This window comes from Gymnodraco acuticeps, unplaced genomic scaffold, assembly GCF_902827175.1.
Source record: "Gymnodraco acuticeps unplaced genomic scaffold, fGymAcu1.1, whole genome shotgun sequence".
Lineage (NCBI taxonomy): Eukaryota > Metazoa > Chordata > Actinopteri > Perciformes > Bathydraconidae > Gymnodraco > Gymnodraco acuticeps.
In genome coordinates, this window is record NW_022990678.1 from 320,839 (window position 1) to 337,426 (window position 16,588).

The window sequence follows — 16,588 nt, forward strand, 5'->3', positions numbered from 1 at the left end:
ACTGTGTATATACATACATTTTGCACACTGTAAGGGGCTGAGAGGCAGGGTAGTGGGTGGCTCCACCCTCTTCCAATTAGCAGTATTGGGAGCAGGGGTGGAGACCTCACACCTGGTGCTAATCACTTCCTCAAGGGAGACAAAGCACCCAGAGTTGCTCAGTTGTGTGTGGCACATGGAGGGAGCAGGAGGCTCCCAGTGTAAGGAAACGTTTTTGTAAGCTGGTAAGTCAGTTAGCGCCCGGCTACGTTAGCCTTTGTATAGTTAAAGGTATTTTTGAGTTTAACAGCAATAAAGCCTCTTTTTTGGATTTGAGCTCTGCCTCTGTCGTGATTGCTGCACTACCACTTTTCTCTTTATCTGCCCAGTCCTGTTACACTGGTGGAGAATGCGGGCATAAGGACTCTAGTGGTGGTGTTGTAGTCAGATGTTTTCAAGATGGAGGATGTACTAAGGGAGTTGGTGCGCATTTCTACTGAGCAGCAGACTCTGCAACGGCAGATGATACAGGAGCAGCAGAAACAGAATGCGCTTCTCCATGTGGAGGTCCAAAAATACCTTTAACTATACAAAGGCTAACGTAGCCAGGCGCTAACCGACTTACCAGCTTACAAACTGTTTCCTCACGCTGGGAGCCTCCTGCTCCCTTCATGTGCCACACACAACTGAGCAACTCTGGGTGCTTTGTCTCCCTTGAGGGAGTGATTAGCACCAGGTGTGAGGTCTCCACACCTGCTCCCAATACTGCTAATTGGAAGCGGGTGAAGCCACCTATTGGGAATGTAGGTGCCTCCCACTAACCTGCCTCTCAGTCCCTACAACACATATTTTAATATTTTGTATTCTATATACATTGTTTTTATATTCGGGATTGTGGGAAACAGTATTTTGATCTCTGTCTGTACACACAAACTGGAAGGTTGACATTAAAGTTGACTTTAACTTTGACTATACCCACAGTGTTAATCGGCTCCTACAATGTGGAATTATTACTTTATTCAGAGGTATCCTTAAAATACTTAACTGCAATAGGAAAAGTTAAATATGTTAATTGTTGTGATCCTAATGAATCTCAATATTTGTGTTTCTTCAGCTGAACAGCCTGCTCCATGTCAAGGCCCTGGAAATCATGCATGCAGACTTAAAGCCTGAAACATCATGGTCGTGAACAGCTGTCAGCAGCCGCTGCAAGTCAAGCTCATTGACTTCGGCCTGGCTCGCCACGTTTCTGAGGCTGTTCCAGGAACCGCTGTGCAGAGTCTGTGGAATAGCTAGGTACGGGAACTGGAGATAATAAAACATGTGGCATGGAAACTGTGGCTTTGTTGCAAACGTCAGAAGTCTGTTTCTTTACCGGAAAAGAAACAAAAGTGAACAAGAAGTTCTCCTCTTCTCTCAGGGTACCAGAGGTCATCCTGGGAATGGACTTCAGCGAACAAATAGACATGGGGTCTCTGGGTGCTGTGGCTGCATGAATTGCTGCAGGCTTTGCTTCTCTTCCCCCCCCCCCCCTGCAGAACACGAGTATGATGCGCTGAAACACAATATGGATGTTGGTGGGTCAGCCTCCAGATTACCTGTTGAACTGCAGACAAAAAAACAGCCTTGTTTTCAACAGTGAGGGGAAGCTAGATCAGCAGACCTGGAGACATAAGGTAGCTGCCTGTCTGTCTGTCTGTGTGTCCGTCTGTCTGTGTGTCCGTCTGTCTGTGTGTCAGGATCAGTTATTTGACTCTAACACTGTCTCTCTGTAAACTCCTTGGGAGATTGCCACACAGACTGGGCTTAATTTCAGAGGAAACCCCTTTTCTACCTCAGCTCTGTGGATTCCCTGGTGGATGTAGGTTGTCTTTTTTATTTTATTTCTGTAATATAATGTTATTACAAGGATTTATTTGATGTACTTATTGATTGCACTGCCGTGATTCAATACGATTATAAAGACATGTTTTAGCTTACATTTCTTCCAGGTGATATCTTATAGAAACATGGCCAAGAGAGAGGAGCTGCTGAACGTTGTGGACCTCTTAAAAAATATGCTGCTGGCAGACTAATAAGGGTGGATCCCCTTAAAGGTCCCCTATTATACTGCTTTTCATCAATATATTATAGGTCTCAGATATATACAAAACATGTCTCTGAAGTGTTTGGCTGAAATACCAAACCATGCATTGTAGCGTCCCATAATTCCCTCTGTTTCTGAATCTCTTTACACAGAGGGGACACATGTTTATTTATAAAAGACATGAAAATGTGGATTTTGCATAATAGGTGACCTTTAAAGTGCTGGAGCATCCATTATTCTCTGAGGAGCAGCACACTGAAGTCAGCAAACACACCGACACTGAAAACCTGATAATGGACATGAGAGAGGCTGAGCCGAGCGTCACACCGTAGCTTTCCTCACAGAACAAGAGCGTCCAAAGTGTTGCTTTCAATGCCATGACTCCTTTCGAGGAAACAGTCTTTGCTCATCCAGGCGGCTTGTCTGTGAAACTTGAGGAGGGCGGGGCAGCTCAAACGAGGTTGGTCACATGTCAAATGTCTTCATAGTCTCATGTGTTTGTATTTTTTTGATTACACTACTACACTACTGATTCTTTGTGGTGTCAGTCGAAGCATCAGAAAAGCTCTCTTCTCCTGTTTCCACCAACATGTCATGTTCATTTATTGAAGTGTTTTTAAGTTATCTTTGTTTCTTGTCAGTACAAATATTGAGTAACTTAAAAAATGCCTTTGTGATGTGTGGTGAAACTATAGAAGAGAAATACTGCTGTTCTAATTGTTTTTGTATTATTTAAAAGTTTATTTTTTTTGTGAAAAATCAAATCTGATGATGAAAATGTGATATGGTCAAAAGCTTCAATACAGCTACTAAATAACCTTTAGTCTATAATGTATCATCACATGATTAATGCGGGTTTAGGTTCCAGTTGGATGGTTAGGTTTTTCTTTTTATCGAAGTGGTTAACCAATCACAACAGAGATGGCCAGCTAACCAATCAGAGCAGACTGAGCTCTGGTTTCAGACGGAGGGTGAAAAGAGGTGCTGCAGCACAGGCAGTATGAGAAAAATTGAGACCTTTTTGAACATTAAAGCATGGAGACATGTCACAGTAGACTAGAGGCACAATTAACATACAGATAGGAACCTGAATATGAGCAAAATAGGGTTTCGTTAAATGTAGTCAATTCCTTATTTAATGTCAACAAGATGAATGTAACAAACACTTTTCAGCTTGCAGGGTTTTTAGACATATCTTTATTTTGAGAATTCAAAAAGACAGGAAATCAGGTTGAATTTAAGTTTTTCCACAATCCTGCTGACAAATCAACAAACAACCGTACGACATAACCTCCTTGGCATGGTAAAAATATCAATATGAAAAAAAGAAAACAACTAATAATGTAATATGTTTAGCAAATTAATGACACAAAAAACACTTATAATATTAGCTAATATATTATTGATTTTTAACAGTGGTTGCATTTGGTCCTACTACTCTGTCTCACCATTCAATATCTTTCAAACCTTTTTCGAGCTAGCATAGTATATGGAAGCAAACAAGAGACAGAAGTATTTGAATTGTATTAGACACCGAATTTATAGCATTGAAAATAATTACTTTGAAAATCATGTATCTAAATGTTTTTGCTCCAAATTTACCTATGTGAAATAAAAATGTAAAAATTCAAGTGAAAAAAATTCGAATGTTGAAATTCAGATCCCAAAAATTCGACGTCAAAAAATTCGATGTATAAAATTCGATGTCCAAAATTGCGATGCAGCATCATCCGGGCTACGCAGACAGGATAAGCAATCGAGCCCTAATGCAACTCCGACTTCTGGCCTATCAGAGCACGGCTTTGTCAGTCATGTGATCACAACAACCCGGGAGAAAAATGACGGAGAACAGCGGGGCTCGCCGCTCGGGTAAGTAGTCAGTTTGTGCTCTTTATTTTACAAGCAGTGAGGGCTCGACAGCATTTGTATCTTACATTAGCTAGCTAAATGAGTGAAGTAGCCTTGTGCCTTGCTGTTAGCAAGCTCCGTTACCATTAATTGAAGTGAATCACAACGTGTGTGTGTGTGTGTGTGTGTGTGTGTGTGTGTGTGTGTGTGTGTGTGTGTGTGTGTGTGTGTGTGTGTGTGTGTGTGTGTGTGTGTGTGTGTGTGTGTGTGTGTGTGTGTGTGTGTGTGTGTGTGTGTGTGTGTGTGTGTCACGGTTTGCAAAGTAACGTAACGATCACTTCGGTTAGATAAGTCAAGTAGACCATGCTACACTATACGAAATACTCTCTTACAAAAGCCCTGCATTTTAACATGTTAATGTTACTTTAGTAAAAACTATGCTAGTATAATTAGGAAAGTGTTGTTAAAGTAGACACAAGTTATACTATTATATTATATCATTTGATTTATTGTTATTACCGATGCACGAGTTGACTTAACTGTTGTAGTTGGAGCTCATTTTGAACAATGAGCTAACTAATTATTACTTTCATAATGGTGTAATGTGCCAACTATTTTCTACATTAATAGATGGTCTGGTTTGTTCAAACTCTCAAAATAGTAGGACCAGAGCCCTAGAGACTCTAGGGCTGAGTAGGACATGCTGTTATAATTAGTCCGAAGTGACACCTTTACAATGTTAAAGCTGTACAGATAAATGTAGTGACGTAAAAACTAAAGTATTCAAGATAGTGTAGTGAAAAAGAGATGTTTTTTTATTTTTAAATGTTACCAAAACAAAATCTCTTGTTTTGGACTGACAGTAATAATTCAAGAAATAGTAGATAAATAAATACACACACATCAATTTGTTATGGATGGAACACAACAAATGGTGCTCTTACCTGTGATGCCTCCTCCAAACATTATAACCAGACTGTATCATTCAAACTATAAGTAACAGTTCTAGCTACTTGACTTCAGACAAACAATTCAAAAGACAAAATCAACACAATTTATTGAAAGACCAATCTTTATTTCTCTCCTTTTGTTTGTGTTATTAAACCCTGTCAATCTAAAAAACTGAGCAACTCAACAGTTAACTTTATATTTCTTATTGTCCAAAGCATCTATTACACTATTTGTTCCCCTCTCATATTCACAGGATGGATGATTAGAGACTTTGGGGGAAACCTCAGCTTTATGAACGTCCTGTCTGTTGCTTTGGCCAGAGAGGGCTGAGGGTCTTTCCCTCCTCGCAGGGAAAGACCCTGCAGGCCTGAGGGAGGAGGACCAGACCTGATGGAGGAGGATCTGCACCAGCTGCACCTACAGAACTTAGCCCATGCTGGGCATAGCTGTTACCACCTGCACAGGCCTAGCCTGTCAATTAACAGATTAACATTTAGTGTAACTTATGTATATTATTTCGTTTTTATTTAAAAAAAAATGGTGATGGTTCATGCTTGATAACTTTTAGTTCACATTTCAATAAATTGTATTTGCACTCCTTTTGTCCGTTATTCTTGCTGAAAATGTTAGATTACACATTCACATCTGAATGAAGATTGGCACCATTTATTTATGACGTTGCAAACTCTGCGGTACAAGGCACAAGTGATGTGAAGCTCAAAGTGAGGCAAATGCATTTGATCAGCTGACTTTTTTTTTTGGCCAAACTTTATAGGCCTGACAATAATCACACTGTCTCTGAGGTGCAACGTAAAACACAAAACACAAATGAAGTTCCTGTTAGACTACAAAACTATTCAGTGTGCAGGTCTTTGTGTTACAATACAAGTGTCTCTTAGTCAATGTCCTGTACTGCTCTTAAATCTCATAACATCAGCTTTTCCTTTCCCTCTTGGATGTTCTTCTGGACCCTCAGAGAAAGAGAACATGGTGAAGCAGTCCTGTCTCTCAGGCATGTCCTTTCCTAACAGAAATATCAAAAAACATATTATTGCAGAGCAAGTGTGTTATTTAAGAAAGAGGTGTGTTTGTTTGTTCATAAATATAATGATTTTTTTATTTTAATGTGTTTTTTAAATCCAACAGTGTACTACAAAGATAATCAGATTATGAATAAACCATTCTAAATTCATCAACATTGAAATAAATGTATTATTAAAATAATATTTAACTGTTATCAAAACTTAGTGCAACTGTAGAAGCTTGCTCTGTCCGGTTGTCTCACTGAAAGACAAAGGGTCGCAGCTCTCACTATGTTCAATAATATTTGCCTTAAATACATTGAAATGTGAAAGTTGAACAAAAAAGTGATGCTGCTTGGTTAAATGTAACGTTTTGCTAAGAAAGTCCACTCAACATCACTGATGTGTAGGTGATCTAGTATTCAGTCATGTTTAATGTATATCAGTGTATTAGAGTCATTACTTTATGCATTCTTTGTAAAGCATGAAAAAGGTGTACCTTGGAATCCGTGCTGAAGTTCTCTGCTGCTAGGACTCCAGATCTGTCTCTCCTCCTCTGGTCCAGGTCTGTCTCTCCTCCTCTGGTCCAGGTCTGTCTCTCCTCCTCTGGTCCAGGTCTGTCTCTCCTCCTCTGGTCCAGCCTGTCTGGATCACCTTAAGGACACTTTGAACAAACAGATGTAAAGTTACATGCATGGGTTACAGACTTCTTTACATGCAAACTACTTTTTATCTTCTTTTAAAAACAGGTCATAATCTTATTGTTATACTTAAGAAATTGCTGGATATCACAGTCCTTATACTGTATCAGTTTGATTGAGTATTATTGTGTAGGTCCTTTTTATTTTACTGTTACTTTGGATGAGGTTTTCATGAGTCAGTCAAATTAATGTGTTTTCAAATGCCATATTCATATGCATCACACACGTAAGGGTAAGACACAAACCTATTTAACAAATGCAATGAAATGGATAAGCTTAATTTCCACTGAAGTCACAGATAACGTCATATATAATATTTAAACAAATCATTTCCTTGTCACTAAAGCATTGACTACGCTATTCATCGTCCTTAAATGCAGGCATTAAGTTACATGTTCCGTTGTACAGCCACGATAAGGCTGTTTCTCAAGTGTGATGATAATACAATTAAAAGAGGCATTGGTAATAATATTAAAAACAACAATGTTTGGGTCGGATAGGCGGTTAGCTGCAATAAATAACTCCAGTTCAACAAACCATATTACAATATCTAAGGGAGCGTTATTATCTTGAAATGTGACGTTCATATTTTAAAGATACACACATTTCATTGTGAGGTTGATTTAATATGTATATTAAAGGCTTAGTGTAATTACACTAAGCCTCTCTTCAACAATACGTTGAAGTTAGCTAGTCTATTGTATGCTATAGTAGAGCATAGCGAATTTAAATGAACCTTAACAATGCATTCAGTAACCTAAATAGCAAACTAACTATCTAACGTACAAGGATGACCTTATTTTAGCAACCTCGCACAGAAGCCTTTTGGTATACAGTAGCATCCCACTTAATGTTTTACACTCTTGGATGCTACGCATAGCATCGTTAGCACAGATGGAGCTACGATTGCTCAAATGCTAACCCAACTCTAAACATTCATTAACGTTAGCTTAATAAAAACACCAGTAACATAACATAAAGTACGCAGGGTTGACTTACCGAAGAAACTGCATTCATGGACGGTCTGTTTCAACCGCAGATAAATCCTATATTTGCAGGACGAATAGTCCACCAGGAACCAACACAACAAACACTGCCGAGTTCAAGTAGTGTTCTCCTCATGCGCTGAGCCGCTGTAGCATCACGGAGCTAACCGTGAGACAGAGGAGCTAGGAGCAGCAGCCCCGTTGTCATGAAGGGGGAATCTAACTATATACAGAATATGTTTTTGTAGATCCAGGCTAGAAACATGTTCATTTTCTTATGTTAAGTTGGACATTTTAACATAGGGTCTACGGGAATTGCTCCCATCTGCATCCATCGCCTATAGTTTGCAGCATTGGGCTTCACCGCACTGTCCCGGGGTTTGCCGCTTGGCTCTGATAGGCCAGAAGTCGGTTTGATTGCATTAGGGCTCGATTGCTTATCCTGTCTGAGTAGCCCGGATGAGGCTGCATCGCAATTTTTGACGTCGAATTTTACACACCGAATTTTTTGACATCGAATTTTAAACACCAAAATATTTGACGTCGAATTTTTTTTCACTTGAATTTTTGGGATCTGAATTTGAACATTCGAATTTTTTTAACTTGAATTTTACATTTTTATTTCACATAGATAAATTCGGACCAAAAAAAATTCAGATTCATGATTTTCAAAGTAATTATTTTCAATGTTATAAATTCGGTGTCTAATACAATTCGAATACTTCTGTCTCTTGTTTGCTTCCATAATAGTAAATAATAATTTATCTTAGATCGAAATCGTTCATTTGAAAACAGATAATTATTTGCAATATTTGAGGGTCATTCCAGAATTGGAGGACAATTTAGACACCAACATTTTTGAAAAATGAACCTTTTATTTTATAATTTTTTTTATGTATTTAGGAAAAACAGATAATAAACCATCAAAAGAAGTGATTTGCCCGAGCTAAGGCATCAAATGTATATTTTCCAAGGAAGAATTACCCCTGTTACTCTAATTATAGTAACACGGTTGAAAGTAACAGGAGTAGTTATACTAATGCCACTTTCGTCTCATTAGTATGCATACAAAGTGACAGGTGGTGTGACAGGTCACACCTCTCCCTACTTATGTTAATGAGCTAAGCCCCGCCCCTTCCGGCGGGTGTTCCGCACCCACTTCCGGTGCAAGCCCCACCCCCTTCCGGCGGATGTCCCGCCCCACTTCCGGTTTACAAAATTAAATTAAAAATGAGAAAAATAAAATGCTGCTGCTTCAATCACATTAGTATGCATAGGATCTATGTCCCGCCTCCTAACCACTTCCTGTGCCCCCTAATCCTGTATACAGTATTGACTGTAACTTACAAATACTTGCAAATAACATGAAATAAATCAAAGTAAAGCATCTAAAAAACCATATATTTAAAAAAAGTAATGTCAGCCTCTGTCAACCTCTCTCTCTCACATCTTATTTTTTTGTGAACAGTCTGGACATGCCTGAGACAAGTCAGGACAAGTGGGGGAGAAACCATAAAAGCCTGACATCCTCTACACACACACACACACACACACACACACACACACACACACACACACACACACACACACACACACACACACACACACACACACACACACGCACACACACACACACACACACACACACACACACACACACACACACACACACACACACACACACACAACCAGATGTGGGGGGTTGAGATAGCCTGGGTGTAAATGCCTATGTTAATTAAGACACTCTCTGTGAGAGAAATGAAGTTAGTTTTAAAAAAAGAAATAAACTCAAATTAAATAAAAACAGCCATTAATTTTCACTCACCAAGACATCTAAAAACGTTATTGTCCTCTCTAGATTTGATTCAGGGTTTGTTTTAAATGGTGTGTGCTGGCTAAGGATGTTTCTTTTCAAGTTTTTGTGAAACTGCTAAAGAAGTATCTGTTTTGCAAAGAGGTTATTTTCAAAAGATCTTATTTAGGTTTTAATAGTGATACCTAAGGATATTCTCTTTTAGTTGTATGGATTTGTGAACTAATGTGTAATTACTTTTATTAACTATAACTGCACAGGATCATTCTAAGAAGAGTGAGAGGGCTAATGAGCCAGCACCATACCTCCTCTATGCATTTGCTTGACCTGTATCTGATCTTGAAAAACTTGACTCTTTTAAACAAAGTTATTTTTCATCTATCATTTTCAACCATGCAGCAAGAGATCAAATTTAAGAATAAGTAATAGTTTGTCACGATTTTACGGGAAATAGTCAGTGCGCGATGTCACATCTTAAAGACAGCTTGAACTGGATAAATGGTTAGTCTTTTTCAAACATACCGTACGTTCTGCATGTTAGTATATCGGGCCAATCGATTTAGACCCTACTGCCCTAGACGCATGCCCTCAATAGGGAAGTCACGCTTTGGGAAGAGGTGTTTCATTTCACAGATCCACCTTGATTGTTGTTGTGAGGGGTGAAGGAAGAGGGACGGGGGAGGAAAATTCAGAGGATGAAGAAGCAGAAAACATAACTTGTTTTGTAAAACGGACAGCACGTCAGTTTCAAGAAAGATGACACTGTGTTTATGCATGACATGCAAAATATCTTGAAGCCCTATAAAAAAAAAGTACAAGTATATTATGTTGAAAATATCGCAAAAAGTCGTAATTTGTATAATGTATTAGTTGCATGTTGTATTTTGCTAGAAATCACTATGTAGTTTTTCAAGAAATATAATGGAAAAAGGAAAGAAAGACAAAAAACAAAATATCACAGTATGTTGAAAAAATATGAAAAAGTAATGTGTTTAAAATAACATGAAGAAATCAAAGTAACGTTTCTAAAAAACATATATTTTAGAAAAGTAATGTGAGTCAGGTCAAGTTATCAAGACTGCTGTGTTTCATCGAAACAGTGTTAAAATCACAAACTTGCCTTTTAGAGAGACATAAAGAAAACAAATTCCTTACAATTAATGAATATTTTACCCCGGTTAAAAAGGTTTGCATCCATTAAAGTGTAACTAAAAGTATCTTAGTAACACAAGAAAAGAGAATAAAGCATTGATGTCAACAAAACTGGATTGTTCCATTGAAATAGCGTTAAAATCAAAAAGTGCCTTTAAAGAAAATTGTATTCAGATAAAGTATTTTATTTTCAGAAATGTTTAAGGTTTTGCATACATAAAAAGTGTATCTTACAGTTCCTTTGTGAGAGAATTACACACAAATCTTCAGAGTGTCACTAAAAAGTTTTACACAGGGACTGACATTCTGTATGGGGGTTTCACACGGACACAAAGTACTTCATTATCTACTTTTTCAGCTTTTATACCCAAAAGTGTATCCTTCAGTAACTTTCTCAGAGAATTTAAGCATAAATCTGCCAAATGTTTAAAAAAACAGCCTTGTTTCACTGAAATAGCCTCAAAATCACAAACTGCCATTATGAGTCAGATGCTTTACGGAATCTAATAAAACAGAGTACTTTCATGGTAGTGGTCAGCTTTTAAAAAAAGAAAAGTGTATCCTTCAGTAAAGTATAATGGAAAAAGGAGAGAAAGACAAAAAACAAAATATCACAGTATGTTGAAAAAATATGAAAAGTAATGTGTTCAAATAACATGAAAGAAATCAAAGTAACGCTTCTAAAAAACATATATTTTAGAAAATTAATGTTAGTCATGTCAAGTTAGCAAGACTGCTGTGTTTCATCGAAACAGTGTAAAAATCACAAACTTGCCTTTTAGAGAGACATAAAGAAAACAAATTCCTTACAAATTAATGAATATTTTACCCGGTTAAAAAGGTTTGCATCCATTAAATTGTAACTAAAAGTATCTTAGTAACACAAGAAAAGAGAATAAAGCATTGATGTCAACAAAACTGGATCGCTCCATTGAAATAGCGTTAAAATCAAAAAGTGCCTTTAAAGAAAATTGTATTCAGATAAAGTATTTTATTTTCAGAAATGTTTAAGGTTTTGCATACATAAAAAGTGTATCTTACAGTTCCTTTTTGTGAGAGAATTACACACAAATCTGCAGAGTGTCACTAAAAAGTTTTACACAGGGACTGACATTCTGTATGGGGGTTTCACACCTGAGCTGCTGCGGGGGGAGGGCGTTGAAAAGGGGGTGAGTATGTTTGGCTCTCGGGGGATGGTGTGTTAAGAGTCACGGTCTTAAAGAAAATCTGGTCAGAAAAAGTACTTAACTTTCTACCAGTTGTAAGTTGTCATACATATAAAAAAAGTAAGAGACTTACTGTTTCCTTTGTGAGAGAATTACACATAAATCTGCAGAGTGTCTGTAAAAAGTCTCAAAATCACAAACTGCCATTAAGAGTCAGATTCTTAACAAAATCTACTAATACAAAGTACTTAATTATCTACTTTTCAGCTTTCATACACAAAAGTGTATCCTTCAGTAACTTTCTCAGAGAATTTAAGCATAAATCTGCCAAATGTTTCAAAAAACAGCCTTGTTTCACTGAAATAGCCTCAAAATCACAAACTGCCATTAAGAGTCAGATGCTTTACGGAATCTAATAAAACAGAGTACTTTCATGGTAGTGGTCAGCTTTTAAAAAAGAAAAGTGTATCCTCCAGTAAAGTATAATGGAAAAAGGAGAGAAAGACAAAAAACAAAATATCACAGTATGTTGAAAAAATATGAAAAGTAATGTGTTCAAATAACATGAAAGAAATCAAAGTAACGCTTCTAAAAAACATATATTTTAGAAAATTAATGTTAGTCATGTCAAGTTAGCAAGACTGCTGTGTTTCATCGAAACAGTGTTAAAATCACAAACTTGCCTTTTAGAGAGACATAAAGAAAACGAATTCCTTACAAATTAATGAATATTTTACCCGGTTAAAAGGTTTGCATCCATTAAAGTGTAACTAAAAGTATCTTAGTAACACAAGAAAAGAGAATAAAGCATTGATGTCAACAAAACTGGATTGCTCCCAATCAGTATAACTATTTGATTTTTGTGTGTGAAAAAATAAAAAAATGTTTTTTTACATTTAAAAACTGTTGTCTTCATTATAGCAAGGGGGGCGTGTCTGATACATGTATATTACAGTCCTTCTTTTTTGTGTTTTTCAGTGTTTTTCTGTGTGTCTGTACACACAAAACACAAATCATTTAAAACAAACCCTGAATCAAATTTAGAGAGGACCATTAAGAGTCAGAATCTTAACCAAATCTACTAGTACAAAGTACTTCATCATCTACTTTTCAGCTTTTATACACAAAAGTGTATCTTTCAGTAACTTTATCAGAGAATTTAAAGCATAAATCTGTCAAATGTTCAAAACAGCCTTGCTTTACTGAAATAGCCTCAAAATCACAAATGCCATTAAGAGTCAAATTCTTGACGAAATCTAATAAAACAGAGTACTTTCATGGTAGGGGTCAGCTTTTTAAAAAGAAAAGTGTATCTTTCGGTACCCTTTTTTGAGAGAATTAAGCATAAATCTGTCAAATGTTCAAAACAGCCTTGTTTCACTGAAATAGCCTCAAAATCACAAAATGCCTGCACACTGGAATGTGCTATAACAGATATTGCCCTCTTGGGCACTCTGGAACAAGGTAGCGCTCCATGGAACGAGCAAACCCCCCATCCCTCAGCATACAAGCTCTTGGATTTAAAAACAGAGGGAGGGCACTGTAAAGACAAAGGATCAAACGTGGAGGGCAAAGAAAATCTAAAAATCAACTATTACTATATATGAAAGCAAAAAATAAAACACATTTTCATTTTTGTAATGTGTTTTTTATGAAAATGTGTTTTATTTTTTGTTTTCATATATAGTAATAGTATTGTAAACGAAACATTTATAATAAATATGTTGGTGTCTTCGACAGGCAGCCTGCAGTCCGTCACCCCGACCCTCAGTATGTGCACTAAAGAATGGGCAAAGATTACGGCTTTTTTCGGTTTTCTAACCTCCATTATGCGTCTAAAAAGAGTTGGTTTTACTGTGGCACCATTTTTGCACGTATTGGATGTGCTGTGGTGCTGGTCAGTCAGAGTGGAATAGGCCTGCGTCATGGGTTCACACCAACGCCATAAAGGAGTCTTTGTCATTGATGAGCGAGGTCATCTCTCTCCTCCACTGGCCAATAAACTTTCACATTCTCCACTTTTTTATGATTTTGTTTAGCTCACGGACCCCAAAACAAAAGTGCAAAGAATTGAATTATTCACAGGGAAATGAATAAAGGATTAATTTGCATTGATTTTGCTCCACCACAAAATGGAGTCATTTTCTTGACCATAAGGACTTGAGAGCAAACCAACAAATTGAACAAAAAGATCAATGGTATCTTTTAATATGGCTATCAAGAAAGAAATCTCCAAATTGACGCTTTGTGTTTAAATAGTTTGAGAGATTTTCCACTTGGTCTGTTGGATTAGACTGACTGGGACTTTTGTGTGAAATTACGCTTTTTGGTCACAAATTGAGAAAACATCAGTCTAAATTTGAATAATTTGGCCTGTAAAGTTTTGGAGAGGTTCTTTATAAATCAAAAACTGATAGAGGAGTCGGTATGTTAATGTGGCGACAAATGTTCCCCTTTCTGCTCTGTGTTGGTCTGCAGCATTCTCCACAGCCTGTGAAAAAGTCTTGTTCTCCTTTTACTCGTGTTTGGTTTGCCTGGAACGGATTAGACACAAGCTCAGTTTACACCAAAAGAGGGGAAAAACCTGATTTTATACCCCATTGTCAGTGGGCATGTTGGTTATTTGCAACCTAAGTGACAAATTGAATGAAGGACAATTGTGTATATAGCACAAGAAGCCCTTTTAACATGTTATAACATTTCCAGTGTTAAGAGTTATTTTTGCTTAATAGGGTAGAAAAACACAGAAGCTGGTTTTAGCGGAATAAAAAACAGAACATAAAGGATGGACTGATAATAGAGGTTTACATATATTTTGATTCATGCAAGTCAGTTAGCTAGCATTTGTTTTTATTAATACGTACTTGGCTCCATTATATCCTGTGCAACACATAAGCATGTTCACCTTATGTAATAAATTGTAAAACAATGCATGTCATGTGTAAGAAACAGCTGTGAGCGAAAACGACAGGACAGGATAATTCAAGGTTAGCAGGAAAATATGAAACGTTTTGCACTCAAACATGATTTATTTGATACTAAGTCGATTTTTAGATTTTCTTTGCCCTCCACGTTTGATCCTTTGTCTTTACAGTGCCCTCCCTCTGTTTTTAAATCCAAGAGCTTGTATGCTGAGGGATGGGGGGTTTGCTCGTTCCATGGAGCGCTTATTTTTTTTTCACACACAAAAATCAAATAGTTATACTGATTGGGAGCAATCCAGTTTTGTTGACATCAATGCTTTATTCTCTTTTCTTGTGTTACTAAGATACTTTTAGTTACACTTTAATGGATGCAAACCTTTTTAACCGGGTAAAATATTCATTAATTTGTAAGGAATTCGTTTTCTTTATGTCTCTCTAAAAGGCAAGTTTGTGATTTTAACACTGTTTCGATGAAACACAGCAGTCTTGCTAACTTGACATGACTAACATTAATTTTCTAAAATATATGTTTTTTAGAAGTGTTACTTTGATTTCTTTCATGTTATTTGAACACATTACTTTTCATATTTTTTCAACATACTGTGATATTTTGTTTTTTGTCTTTCTCTCCTTTTTCCATTATACTTTACTGGAGGATACACTTTTCTTTTTTAAAAGCTGACCACTACCATGAAAGTACTCTGTTTTATTAGATTCCGTAAAGCATCTGACTCTTAATGGCAGTTTGTGATTTTGAGGCTATTTCAGTGAAACAAGGCTGTTTTTTGAAACATTTGGCAGATTTATGCTTAAATTCTCTGAGAAAGTTACTGAAGGATACACTTTTGTGTATGAAAGCTGAAAAGTAGATAATTAAGTACTTTGTATTAGTGGATTTGGTAAGAATCTGACTCTTAATGGCAGTTTGTGATTTTGAGACTTTTTACAGACACTCTGCAGATTTATGTGTAATTCTCTCACAAAGGAAACAGTAAGTCTCTTACTTTTTTTAATATGTATGACAACTTCCAACTGGTAGAAAGTTAAGTACTTTTTCTGACCAGATTTTCTTTAAGACTGTGACTCTTAACACACCATCCCCCGAGAGCCAAACATACTCACCCCCTTTTCAACGCCCTCCCCCCGCAGCAGCTCAGGTGTGAAACCCCCATACAGAATGTCAGTCCCTGTGTAAAACTTTTTAGTGACACTCTGCAGATTTGTGTGTAATTCTCTCACAAAAAGGAACTGTAAGATACACTTTTTATGTATGCAAAACCTTAAACATTTCTGAAAATAAAATACTTTATCTGAATACAATTTTCTTTAAAGGCACTTTTTGATTTTAACGCTATTTCAATGGAACAATCCAGTTTTGTTGACATCAATGCTTTATTCTCTTTTCTTGTGTTACTAAGATACTTTTAGTTACAATTTAATGGATGCAAACCTTTTTAACCGGGTAAAATATTCATTAATTTGTAAGGAATTTGTTTTCTTTATGTCTCTCTAAAAGGCAAGTTTGTGATTTTAACACTGTTTCGATGAAACACAGCAGTCTTGATACCTTGACCTGACTCACATTACTTTTCTAAAATATATGTTTTTTAGAAACGTTACTTTGATTTCTTCATGTTATTTTAAACACATTACTTTTTCATATTTTTTCAACATACTGTGATATTTTGTTTTTTGTCTTTCTTTCCTTTTTCCATTATATTTTTTGAAAAACTACATAGTGATTTCTAGCAAAATACAACATGCAACTAATACATTATACAAATTACGACTTTTTGCGATATTTTCAACACAATATACTTGTACCTTTTTTTTTTTTACAGGGCTTCAAGATATTTTGCATGTCATGCATAAACACGGTGTCATCTTTCTTGAAACTGACGTGCTGTCCTGTTTTACAAAACAAGTTATGTTTTCTGCTTCTTCATCCTCTGAATTTTCC

General features: G+C 36.6%; 1 long non-coding RNA gene across 1 annotated transcript; it reads left to right on the forward strand.

Moving 5' to 3' along the window:
* Positions 1 to 703: 703 nt before the first annotated feature.
* LOC117555286 lies at positions 704 to 1,536 on the forward strand. The gene is made up of 3 exons (XR_004570382.1): positions 704 to 782; positions 1,094 to 1,275; positions 1,400 to 1,536. It is a non-coding gene; the product is annotated as an uncharacterized LOC117555286 (long non-coding RNA).
* Positions 1,537 to 16,588: the final 15,052 nt, after the last annotated feature.